Raw genomic sequence first — 13190 nt, forward strand, 5'->3', positions numbered from 1 at the left:
CCTGGAATGCGAAGTCAAGTGGGCCTTAGGAAGCATCACTATGAACAAAGCTAGTGCAGATGATGGAATTCCAGGTGAACTATTTCAAATCCTAAAGATGATGCTGTGAAAGTGCTGCACTCGATATGCCAGCGAATTTGGAAAACTTAGCAGTGGCCACAAGACTGGAAAAGGTCAGTTTTCATTCCAATCCCAAAGAAAGGGAATGCTGAAGAATGTTCAAACTAAGGGACAATTGCACTCATCTCACATGCTAGCAAAGTAATGCTCAAAATTCTCCAAGCCAGGCTTCAACAGTACGTGAAAAGAGAACTTCCAGATGTTCAAGCTGGATTTAGAGAAGGCAGAGGAACCGGAGATCAAATTGCCAACATCTGCTGGATCATCAAAACAGCAAGAGAGTTCCAAAAAAACATCTACTTCTGCTTTATTGACAATGCCAAAGCCTTTGACTATGTGGATCACAATAAACTGTGGTAAATTCTTAAGGAGATGGGAATACCAGACCATCTGACCTGCCTCCTGAGAAATCTGTGTGCAGGTCAAGAAGCAACAGTTAGAACTGGACGTGGAGCAACAGACTGGTTCCGAATCAGGAAAGGAGTACATCAAGGCTGTATATTGTCACGTACTTATTTAATTTACATGCAGAGTACATCCTGCAAAATGCCCGGCTGGATGAAGCAAAAGCTGGAATCAAGATTGCCAGGCAAAATATCAATAACCTCAGATATGCAGATGACACCACTTTCATGGCAGAAAGCGAAGAAGAACTGAAGAGCCTCTTGATGATAGTGAAAGAGGAGAGTGACAAGGTTGGCTTAAAACTCAACAATCAGGAAACTAAGATCATGGCATCTGGTCCCATCACTTCATGGCAAATAGATGGGGAAATAGTGGAAACAGTGACAGACTTTATTTTGGGGGGCTCCAAAATCACTGCAGATGGTGACTGAAGCCTTGAAAGTAAAAGATGCTTGCTCCTTGGAAGAAAAGTTATGACCAACCTACACAGCATACTAAAAAGCAGAGACATTACTTTGCCAACAAAGGTCCATCTAGTCAAAGCTATGGTTTTTCCAGTAGTCATGTATGGATGTGAGAGTTGGACTATAAAGAAAGCTGAGTGCCAAAGAAATGATGCTTTTGAACTGTGTTGTTGGAGAAGACACTTGAGAGTCCCTTGGACTGCAAGGAGATCCAACCAGTGAATTCTAAAGGTAATCAGTGCTGAATATTCATTGGAAGGACTGATGTTGAAGCTGAAACTACAATACTTTGGCCACCTGGTGCGAAGGACTGACTCATTGGAAAAGACCCTGATGCTGGGAAAGATTGAAGTGGGAAGGAGAAGGGGACAACAGAGGATGGATGAGATGGTTGGATGGCATTACTGACTCAATGGACATAAGTTTGAGTAAACTCCAGGAGCTGGTGATGGACAGGGAAGCCTGGCTTGCTGCAGTCCATGGGGTCACAAAGAGTCAGACACGAATGAGCGACTGAACTGAACTGATTCAATAAGTTATCCAATTTTGAATTAAAATTGAATGGCCATTTTTATCTTCTGCTAAGTTTCAAGTAGACGTGAGTCTGTTTCTTGGATTTTTAGCTTCATCTGTTGATTTGTTCATCTATCTTTTTGTTAATAATGAGGATGATTTTATTAATACAGAAGTTTATTTTTAAAACACCTTGGCTAATTCTGTGCATTGACTCCTCCAGATAAAAGACAGAGTTATTTAAATTTTATGAAACATCCCATTGGGATTCTTATTATACTTGAATTGAATTTACAAATCAATTTGAACTATATACTTTTTAATATTGAGTATTTCCATCCAGAAATATAATTTGCATCCCATTTTTCTTAATGTTGTTTTATGACTATAGTAGGGTTTAATAATTTTCTTCACATAGGTCTGTGTTACTTTCCTCTAGCTTTATAAGTATTCTCTAGAGATCAAAACAGTCAGTCAGTCCAAAAGGAAATCAGCCCTGAACATTCAGGGACTGATGCTAAAGCTGAAGCTCTCAACACCTGATGGGAATAGTCGACTCATTGGAAAAGAACACGATGCTGGGAAAGATTGAAGGCAAAAGGAGAAGAGGGTGGCGGAGGATGAGACGGTTAGATAGCATCACTGACTCCATGGACATGAACTTGAGAAATCTCTGGGAGATAGTGGAGGACAGAGGGGCCTGGTATGCTGCAGTCTGTGGGGTTGCAAGGAGTCAGATATGACTTCGTAACTGAACAACAACAACAACACAGTTTGCTGTTGTCATGGAATCTTTTCATGTTATATTTTCCAACTGGTTTTTGGAACACAATTTTTTTTCACAATTTCTTCAGTTTATAATGTAAATGAATATAATTGAATTCAAATCAATAAAATATAATAAAATTCTTAAATGGCTACTTAGATAATTGCCACTTTTATAGAGAAGGAAAGGGAGACTGTAAGAGAACAATGAATTTTCTTATATGCCTAAAACCTCCACCAAGCAGCCTCAGGTTCACCTGCAGTTTACATCTACAGTTGAGTAACATCATGATATATACTAAGAGTTTCCAATTTAAAGCATTCATTTAACATTACAAGCACAAGGATTCCTGAAACGAAATATTTGTTTTCATTGTTAACTTTTTCTTTTATGAAAGAGAAAATCCAAAAGAATGAATCTCTCAGTTGTTCTGTTTTTGCTGATGTACTCTCACCACTGGATTACATTTCTGGATCTGGCCTAAAGGTTTTAATTTGAATACATCAGTTTATCAGGCTTGAAGGAAAATAAGCTTAGCCCAAACCTCCTCTCTCCATTTCTAGGAAGCAGCAGCTTCTTATGAAGGAGTGAGCAATGTAAGAATTTAGAAAAACACCGAGGAGTGTGCTTCAGTCAGATTCTTTCTTGGACACAAAGAAACAATGCTGATTTTTAAATGCTGTCTGTTCTCCAAATGATAGTGGTTAAAATTTTCCATTTTGTAGTTTATAATACTTAAGCCAAATACACTTTTCCAGTGTTAACAAAGAGATGAATAGGCTGGGCAATGTCCCCATATGAGTTCCTTTAAAAACACACACATAACACACACACATTTAAATCCAGAAATGCCACCCAATTTTCTACAATGTCTCGTCAGCCTTTTATCCTCATAAAACTCAATATAATGAGGCTAAATGCAATGCAGATGTCAGGGGGAAATGCTCTAACCACTTCCTGTCAGTCATCCAGGTATTCATAAGTCCTCTCCCCAGACCTTCCCAGGGTGTTCCAGGCATTCATCTTCTCCATGGGAAGCCCTTGAATTTGACAGCCCAGTGTGTTTTCTTTTATTTTTAGTGTCTCATGAAGCTTTTCTGAGGCAGGAACCACAGATAATATGGCTAACAATGATTACGACTCTTTATTTTCATTATTCTGGCAGTGAAGGCTGCCTTAATTCTAAATCTCTTTGTCAGAATCAGAGACTGGAAAATTCTCTTGATTTAATGTCCTGAAAAACTCTGAGCTGCTCATTCAGTCTCTCTTTCATATGCTGTCGGGGTTTTATCAATATCATCTTGAATGATTATCAGTCATTACAAATATTATCTTGGGCTCTGACTCCTTGGAGACTTTACATTTTTTAGTACATTTCCTTAATGCCTACTTACTAATGACTTACCAGATTAAGGCAATATAGTATTAATGGTTATATGTATTATCAACTGCGATGTCTTCCTTTCAGTGTTTAACTGATACTCCCTTGGTTTGTAAGTGAAACCTAAAATAATTAACATAGAAGTATTTAGCTCTTACTGTGTGCCAGTCAAGGTCTCTGCCTTCATGAAGCTAAGTCTAGTGCGCATGTGATAAAGTTAACGATGAATTACAAAACAGGGAGAGGAGTGCAAAAGTGAAGATGGGTTTTCTTGGAAGCTGAGGCATTAAAGAGGACTTTCTGAAGGATGTTATCCCCAGGCTAATGCCACAGGATTTATGTTGAGAATCTAAAGGGGTAAAGTTTCCAAACTAGAGAAGTAGGAGTTAAGAGAAGCAGGGAAAAAGGAAAAAGGGTGTTGAAGCAAGAGATAGCTTAACACAAATAAGGAAGATTATGAAAGCTCCAGAGTTGAGCAACTAGACATGAGGTTAGAGAAGTATTTTTGAGCTAGAAGTGCTTAGAATTGCCAGGAAGCCATTTGTTAAGAAATTTCTATCTTGAGTGAAATGTGCATGCATACTCAGTCGTGTCCAGCTCGTTGCGACCCCATAGGCTGTGGCCTGCTAGGCTCCTCTTGTCCATGGAATTTTCCAGGTAAGAATATTGGAGTGGGTTGCCATTTCCTACTCTAGAGGATCTTGACTCAGGGATTGAAACTGCATTTCTTGCATCTCTTGCATTAGCAGGTGGATTCTTTACCAACAGCACCACCTGGGAAGCCTTGAGTACAGTGGGAAGGTGCTAAAAGTTTTCATGCAGATGATCAAATTTGGATTTCAGATCACTCTGGCTACAACATAGAGGATGAATAGGTTAGGGACTCATTAGAAAATGTTGCATTTATAGGCAAGAGATGAAAATTTAATAAAAGTTATTCTCATAGAGGATGGAGAGCAATGGAAAATTTGAAAAATATGAAAAGGTAAAATTGACAGAACTTGAGGAATATTGGCTGTGGAGGAGATGGAGAGTGAAATGAAGGATGAGAGCCATGTTTCTAGCTTTGCAAAGGCACGTTAAGAGCCCAAGGCAGATTTCTTAAAACAAGGGTGTAGTTTCTTGAGTCAGACCTAGATATTCTCTTAGCTCAGCCACTTGCCAGCACTGTATATCCTTGTATTATTTCCTTCATCTTACTGAGTATCAATCATCTGTAAAATGAAGATAATCTTCTAAGAATTAACTGTACATACAAGCATGTTGAAAATAACCAAACAGTACCAGTCACATGGGCTTCCCTGCTGGCTTAGTGGTGAAGAAGCTGCCTGTCAATGCAGGAGATGTGGGTTCAATCCCTGGGTCAGGAAGATCTCCTGGAGAAGGAAATGGCAACCCACTCCAGTATTCTTGCCTGGAAAATTCCCTGGACAAAGGAACCTGGTGCTACAGATCCTGGGGTCCCAAGAGTCGTACACAACTTGATGACTAAACAACAACAACCAGTCATACAGAAATCAAGAATGACTACAGCTAATAAAATTGGTATCTTTGTGATATTAAGTCTTTCTACACACAAAGGTGGTATATCTCTATATTTAGTCTTCTTTAATTATTCTTAGAAAAAAAATCTATGCTAAATTTTTGTCATCCTTTTAAGCAGAATATTCTTTTCATTACATTTTCTAATTGTTCCTTAGAGTGGAATAAAAATTCACTTCTGTGTTGTGATTTTCTGTACTTCCAACTTCATCAACTGTCCTATTACTTCCAATAATTTGTCTATAGTTTTGGGGAGAGGTTATATAGATAATTCTATTATCAATAAAGTAAAAATTTTATTTATTCCTTTCTAATTCCTATATATTTAATTTGTTATTACACTGACTAGAGACTTTATACCAGTGCTGTCTAATAGAAATGTGACATAAGCTTCAGATTAAACTTTTTAAAAAATTAACAGACTTTATTTTTGAAAACAGTTACAGATTTACAGAAACACTGAATGGAGAGTATAGAGAGTTTCCATATATACTTAATTTCCCATCCCACACACAATTTCCATTATTATTAACATCTTACATTAGGGTGATGCTTCTGTTACAATTGATGAACCAATATTGATGCATTTGGGCTTCCCTGGTGGCTCAGAGGGTAAAGCGTTTGCCCACAATGCGGGAAACCTGGGTTCGATCCCTGGGTCAGGAAGATCCCCTGGAGAAGAAAATGGCAACCCACTCCAGTACTCTTGCCTGGAAAATCCCATGGACAGAGAAGCTTGGTAGGCTTCATGGGGTCACAAAGAGTCAGACATGACTGAGCAACTTCACTTTCTATTGATGCATTATTAACTAAAGTTCATAGCTGACACTAGGTTCACTTTTTGTGTTGTACATTTTGTGGGTTTTGATAAATGTATAATGACAAGTATCCATCATTACCTCATATAGACTAGTTTCACTACCCTGTGTTCCATCAGTCATCCCTCTCTTCCTCCTTCTGAACCTCTGGCAACCACTAATCCTTTTTCCATCTCCATAACTTTGTCTTTTCCAGAATGTCATGTAGTTAGAATCATCCAGTGTGGGGCCTTTTCAGACTGGCTTCTTTCACTTAGCAATATGCACTGTTCCTCCATGTCGTTTCATGGCTTGATAGCACATTTATTTATTGATTTCTTGCTGGATAATATTCCACAGTATGAACATATGATGGTTTCTTTACCCATTCACCTATTGAAGGACATCTTTTTTCCTTTTTGGCTGTGTCATGTCTTAGTTGCAACACATGGGATCCTTGTTACATCATGGTGATCTTTCATTGTTGTGCACTGACCCTTGAGTTGTGGTGCACAGGCTCTCTAATTGTGGCATCCAACCCCAGAGCATGTGGGCTGAGTAGCTGCAGTTGCAGTGCTAGGGTTTAGTGGCTGCCTGTTATGTTGGATCTTAGTTCCCTGACCAGGGATCGAACCTGTGTCCCTTGCATTGCTAGTTGTATTCTTAATAAGGTGGACCAACCAGGAAAGTCCTAGGACACCTTGACTGGTTGCAAGTTTTGGCAATTGTGAGTATTTGTTGTTGCTCAGTAGCTCAGTCGTGTCCAAATGTTTGTGACCCCATGGACTGCAGCACACCAGGCTTCCTTGTCCTTCACCATCTCCTGGAGTTTGCCCAAACTCATGTCCATCGAGTTGGTGATGCCATCCAACCACTTCATCCATCCTCTGTTATCCCCGTCTCCTCCTGCCTTCAATCTTTCCCAGCATAAGGGTCTTTTCTAATAAGTTGGCTCTTTGCATCAGGTGGCCAAAGTATTGGAGCTTCAGCTTCAACAACAGTCCTTCCAATGAATATTCAAGGTTAATTTCCTTTAGGATTGACTGCATTGATCTCTTGGAAGTCCAAGGGACTCTCAAGAGTCTTATGAATATAGAGACTGTAAATAGTCAGGGATTTTGTGTGAACTTAAGTTTTGAACTCATTTGTATAAATAACAAAGAACAGTTGCTGGATCATACACTAAGAGTATGTTTAGTTTTGTGAGAACCACCAAACAGTCTTCCAAAGTGGCTATACTATTTTTCATTCCCACCAGCAATGGATAAGGGTTCATATTGCTCTACATTATGGTTAGCATTTGGTGTTGTCAGTGTTTTTGGGATTTTAGCCACTTATAAACTGCTGTTTTAGTTTCTACTTTCTTAATGATGTGATATAAAGCATCTTTTCATATGCTTATTTGCAATCTGTATATCTTCTTTGGTGAAATGTCTGTTCAGATCTTTTGTCTATTTTTTAATTGGATTGGTTATTTTTTACTGCTGAATTTTAATAGTACTTTGTATATATTTGGGTATCAGTCTTTTTGTCAGAAAACTTTAATAAAGTCAGTATAACTTTAATAAAGTTCAACTTCTCAATTTTTAAATTTACGGATCATGCCTTTGGTGTTTTATCTAAAACATCATTGCCAAATATGCAAGTTCACCTAGATTTTCTCTTATGTCATCTTCTAGGAGTTTTATCTAAGTGTTACTTAATTTATGACTGCTTATTTAATGCATGTGTTATTTAGAAATATCTTTCTAAATTTCTACATATATGAGGATTTTGAATTTATTTAAAATTTAACTTCTAACTTTAATACATTTTGCTCAGAAAATGTGTTTTACTTATATGTTATTTACCCTTTGGTATTTGTTGAGATTTGTTTTATGGCCTTGTAGATAAATAATTTTTGTAAATAATCTGCATGTACTGGAGAAGGGTGTGTTTCCTGAACTGATGGGTCAAATCCTATTTATGTTCATTCTGTGCTAAGTTGATTCAGTTGTGTCTGACTCTGTGACCCTGTGGATGGTAGCCTGCCAAGTTCCTCTCTTTATGGGATTCTCTAGGAAAGAATACTGAAGTGAGTTGCCATTCCCTTCTCTAGGGGATCTTCCCAAACCAGGGATTGAACCCGGGTCTCCTGTGTTGCCAGCAGATTTTTTACCATTCTGAGCCATCAGGGAAGCCATAACTCTTTCAATATTGATAGTTGAAATAGCCAAAAAAAAAGCAAATAAAATATCAAAAAACCTTTAAAAACACAGTTAATAATCTCACTGTAAATTAGAGTGAGTCATTTGGCAATGACTCTAAATTAGCATGAGCTTATCAACTGTGTTTTTAAATGTTTTTTGGTACTTTATTTGCTTTTTTTGGTCTACTTCAGCTACCAATATTGAGAGATTTGTGTTAAAATCTCATACTTTGATGATAGATGTATTAATTTCTCTTTGTATTTCTATCAATTTTTGCTTTGAATGTTTTGAGCTGTATTACAAGGTGCATACATATACATTTCACTGGTGAGTTGACCATTTTATGAGAGGACTCTATTTTCTCTAAAAATACTTTTAAAAATTTAAGTCGAATTTTTCTCATTTTATGCAGCTTGCCAAAGTCAAACCTAACCAGCATGTGGCAGAGAAAAATTCGCACCCAGGAAAGCTGGTTCTAGAGCCTAGGTTTCTAACCATTGAACGATGCCTCCACCTCCAGGTATCACCACCTGAACAGCCCTTTCACTTGTCTTGCTGTCTTCCCCAGCATCTCTGCCAAGGACCAGCTGTGCCTGCCAGATGAAATGGGAAAAGGGATTTTCCATAGGTTCCACACATGACATCTACAGATAGAAGAGCTTCTAAAAGTCTTTGGCTTTCTCTTTACCCAAAGCTGAATCTGCAAGTTCCCTATAAAAGTCATTAGTGGCTTTGTTTCTTATAATTCGGAGTTTATTCTTAGCTCTGCATCCATCCTCAATGTCTATACTTTGTCATTTCCCTCCAGCCACCGTTTTAGTTTCTCTTTCATTGTCCTTTCTCGTCTATTCTACCAGCTTCCTTCAGACAATGGATGAGTGAATGGTTTGCAAGGATGGAGCTTTGGACTTTTCACTGGATGACAGTTGGCTAATCATTGTAGGGCAATTCTGTCCCCTGCCTAATGTTTGGTCCAGGCTCAGGGAACGCATAACCTAAATTAGTCTAGCCCTGCAGCTTCTCTCTTTATTGGATACAAAGATGGGCAAGATTTTACCATTAGAGTAGCTCTGTTTTTGCTCTGAAAATTCGTTTCCTCATTCTTCCTATACACAAATTGTTACACAAAATGCTGTGGAAATTATGCAAAAGCTCAGCCATGAAAAGGACAAATTTGAGTCAGTTCTAGTGAGGCGGATGAACCTAGAACCTGTTATACAGAGTGAAGCAAGTCAGAAAGAGAAAAACAAATATTGTATATTAACATATATGTGTGTGTATATATATATAATCTAGAAAAATATGGATGAATCTATTTGCAGGGCAGGAATATGGATGCAGACATGGAGAACAGACTTTGGACACAGAGGGGGAAGGAGAGGGTACAACGAACTGAGAAAGTAGCATTGTAACATACATATTACCATAGGTAGAATGGATGGGCTTCCCAGGTGGTGCTAGTGGTAAAGCATCCACCTACCAATGCAGGAGACTCAAGATCCCTGGGTCAGGAAGATCCCCTGGAGTAAGAAATAGCACCAAACTCTAGAATTCTTACCTGGAAAATTTCATGAGCAGAGGAGCCTGGCAGGCTACAGTCCATGGGATCGCAAAGAGTCGGACACAACTGAGAACACACCTACAATGTAAAATAGATAGATAGTGGGAAGTTGCCTTATAACACAGGGAGCTCAACCTGGTGCTCAGCCTAGAGGGGTGGGTTGGGGTGGGGAGGTGGGAGGAGGTTCAAGAAGGAGGGGACAAATGTATACTGATGGCTGATTCACATTGTTGTAGGGCAGAAACCAACACAACATTGTAAAACAACTAACCTCCAATTTAAAAAAAAACACAAAATGGACTCCCACTCAATACTTGATTTTGATCTCAAGACTGTTGATTCTACACACTCACTAAGAGGGTATGAAAACTTTTATCACTTGCATAATGAGTCTTTCTGGGGAGCATAGGAAATATCTTTCAGATTGTTCTCAAAATGGCCTAAGCAAGAAAAAGAATTGGGTTGGAATTTTTATTGAGGCTAGACAGTGAGACCAGGGTGAGGGTTGTCACATGCAGGAAGAGGCTTACATGGATATTTGAAACTCCCATAAGTGCCAAAGGAGGCAACACCCAGACTTTCTTATCAGCTTTTCAAGATGTAAAACAGAAGAGGGAGAAGGTTGTCAGCAGTCAAACATCAAAAACCAAAGACTTGGTACAAACATTTACAATCTTGAGTTGTATTCTCTTTCAGTTGTTTATTGCAATGAGAGTGTTAGTCGCTCAGTTATGTCTAACTCTTGCATCCCCATGGACTGTAACCCACCGGTCTCCTCTGTCCATGGAATTCTCCAGGCCAGAATACTGGAGTGGGTAGCCATTCCCTTCTCCGGGGGATCTTCCTGACTCAGGGATCAAACCTGGGTCTCCTGCACTGCAGGCAGATTCTTAATCATCTGAGCCATTAGAAAAGCCCTGATTATTGCAATAGCTCCATTTTACTAAAAAGGACCCCCAAACCCAAGAAATAGTTCAGGTTTCCAAAACCAAAGTTAAGGGAAAAGTTGTTCTTCAAGTAGTTCCAACTTATTGGAACTACTTTCTAGTTATTATATCCTAGGTCATTTATGTCCTGAGGCTCCAACCAGGGTTGCAGGGACACGATCAGTCACAGACATGCAGACAGTCCCCAAAGCAGCACCCATAGCTGACTCTAGTATCCTCTCCCTGACGGTGGGATAGGAGCAGATCACACAGGGAATAGACACCAGCCCCTCAATTTTAAAGTGAGCCATACAAAGACATCACAATGAGCCTCCATGTCAGGGACTAAGTTCATATATCATCTCACCATCAAGTGACTAATCTCTGATCTCTTTTCGCGATTATAACCGGAGGGCAAAGGCTGGACCAGAGATGAAGACTGGGATGGGAAGAAAGGATATTGAGAGAAAGAAGAAGAGGGCAATAAGGGGTAACTGAGGCAGCCTCCATCCTTTAATCCATCCATTCATAGGTCATCCAGGGAAAATACTATGGGCAACTTTCCTCCTGGCTGACACACGCACTGTTTCAGCTATAGTAAGTATCTTTCTGGCAAAATGTAATAAATCTGTTCTTGTTTAAATGGCAGGTGCTTGGGGATGCTGTTTTGCTCTTGGCAAACCAATAAAGAGGGAAACTCCATTTCATGGAGGAGGGGATGTGGGAAATTGTAAGACAGAGTCTTAATTCTTTAGCAGCCAGGATGGAGTTAAAAAAGCCTCCAAGTGTTTTTGAAAGGAAGGAAACCTTGCTGTGCCCCACCCTCCTGGATTTAATCCACCTCATGCCAGGGCAGGTGGAGGAGGGGTCTGTGGAGGAGGCCCGGAGGAGAGCAGGATGTGGCCCAGCCTGAACCAGCTACTCTGGATGCTGTTCCACTTCACAGGTCATTGGCAAGGCTCTTGACCCAAGTCTGACAGCAGATAATGGGGGAAGACTGAGACAGAGCATAACAGAGGCAGCTGGATGGCTACTTGCAGGTGATTTCTCTGAGGGCTGGAGGGATCCTTTTCAAAGGACAAGGTTGGGAGACTGTTTCCATGGTAACTCTCCAAGTTCTGAAATGATATAATCAGATAATGCTCTGAACAGCAGAGGAAAGGTGGTGGATTTAGCACACATGAGCAGCTAAATTCTTCTACAAGTTGGGGTTTTTTTTCCCTCTTTAAAATGGTACGTCAGTATATTAAGAAAGAAAGGGAAAAGATAGGAAAGAGGGAAGGAAGGAGAGAAGAAAAGAAGAAAGTAAAAGAAAGGAAAGAAGGAAGAGAAAGGTAACAAGATAGAGGGACAGAAAGGTAGGAAGGCAGGAAAGCAGGAGAAAGATTACTCGAACGTAATTTATTTCAAAGAAATATCCTTGAAAGCAAGAAAGAGCTGCTGGTGAAGTTGAAGTTGAGAGAAGAGATTTGATTGTCTATGACTTTGACCTTTGTGCTTCATGAAGATTGATAAATGAGCTCATTCAGTTACTCTGGATTTCTACTATTTAGCAGCACATCTATAATGTGTATTGTTATAAGACATACTTACCTTGATACAATTGGGTTATTATCAATTTAACATGAGGTTTATGCCATTTTGTCTGAAAAGGCAAGCTATTAATGGCATTGTAAAATGTAACAATTACACATATGCTTGAATATCAATAATGAAACTTATCATAAGCTACTTCTACATCTAGGACAGTGCAGTTTATTCTGAGTAGAAAAGAAAACATTCTTGGGAGAAGACTGTTAAAGATGATTAGAAATTGTTTCATTCTTCCATCTCATAAGTCTGTCAGGTGGGTTATTATCTCAACACTCTTGCCCCTTCATCCTGTGTCAAACTTGCCTGGTAAAACCCCACTGAAATTCAATACAATTCCCTGCCTGTTAAGCACAAGCTAAACATGGTTTGAGAAAAATACACACCCAGGTTGACTGGCCAGGGTCTAGTTCACGAGCTTGCCAAGCTCCCATCACTTCCACGTGATCCTATCCCTCCTACTGATTACTTGCCCTCTTGTTTCCTCAGGTCTGCAATATAAGGGTCCTCATCATCAGCTTCCGGAGAAGGCAATGGCACCCCACTCCAGTACTCTTGCCTGGAAAATCCCATGGACAGAGGAGCCTGGTAGGCTGCAGTCCATGGGGTCGCTAAGAGTCGGACACGACTGAGTGACTTCACTTTCACTTTTCACTTTCATGCATTGGAGAAGGAAACGGCAACCCACTCCAGTGTTCTTGCCTGGAGAATCCCAGGGATGGCAGGGCCTGGTGGGCTGCCGTCTATGGGGTCGCTAAGAGTAGGACACGACTGAGTGACTTCACTTTCACTTTTCACTTTCATGCATTGGAGAAGGAAATGGCAACCCACTCCAGTGTTCTTGCCTGGAGAATCCCAGGGACGGCAGAGCCTGGTGGGCTGCTGTCTATGGGGTCGCACAGAGTCGGACACGACTGAAGCTACTTAGCAGCAGCA

The 13190-nt window shown here is 39.9% G+C and overlaps 1 long non-coding RNA gene across 1 annotated transcript in view; it reads right to left on the reverse strand.

Moving 5' to 3' along the window:
- LOC145529177 (uncharacterized) overlaps window positions 1-13190 on the reverse strand; it is a 32653-nt gene that overhangs the window by 11708 nt on the left and 7755 nt on the right. The window contains exon 4 of the long non-coding RNA XR_014070987.1: window positions 9736-9816. This is a non-coding gene — a long non-coding RNA (uncharacterized LOC145529177). The remainder of the gene's footprint in view (window positions 1-9735; window positions 9817-13190) is intronic.

The sequence above is a fragment of the Giraffa tippelskirchi genome, chromosome 12 (assembly GCF_054371585.1).
Source record: "Giraffa tippelskirchi isolate mGirTip1 chromosome 12, T2T-mGirTip1v1.2.pri, whole genome shotgun sequence".
Taxonomy (NCBI): Eukaryota; Metazoa; Chordata; class Mammalia; order Artiodactyla; family Giraffidae; genus Giraffa; species Giraffa tippelskirchi.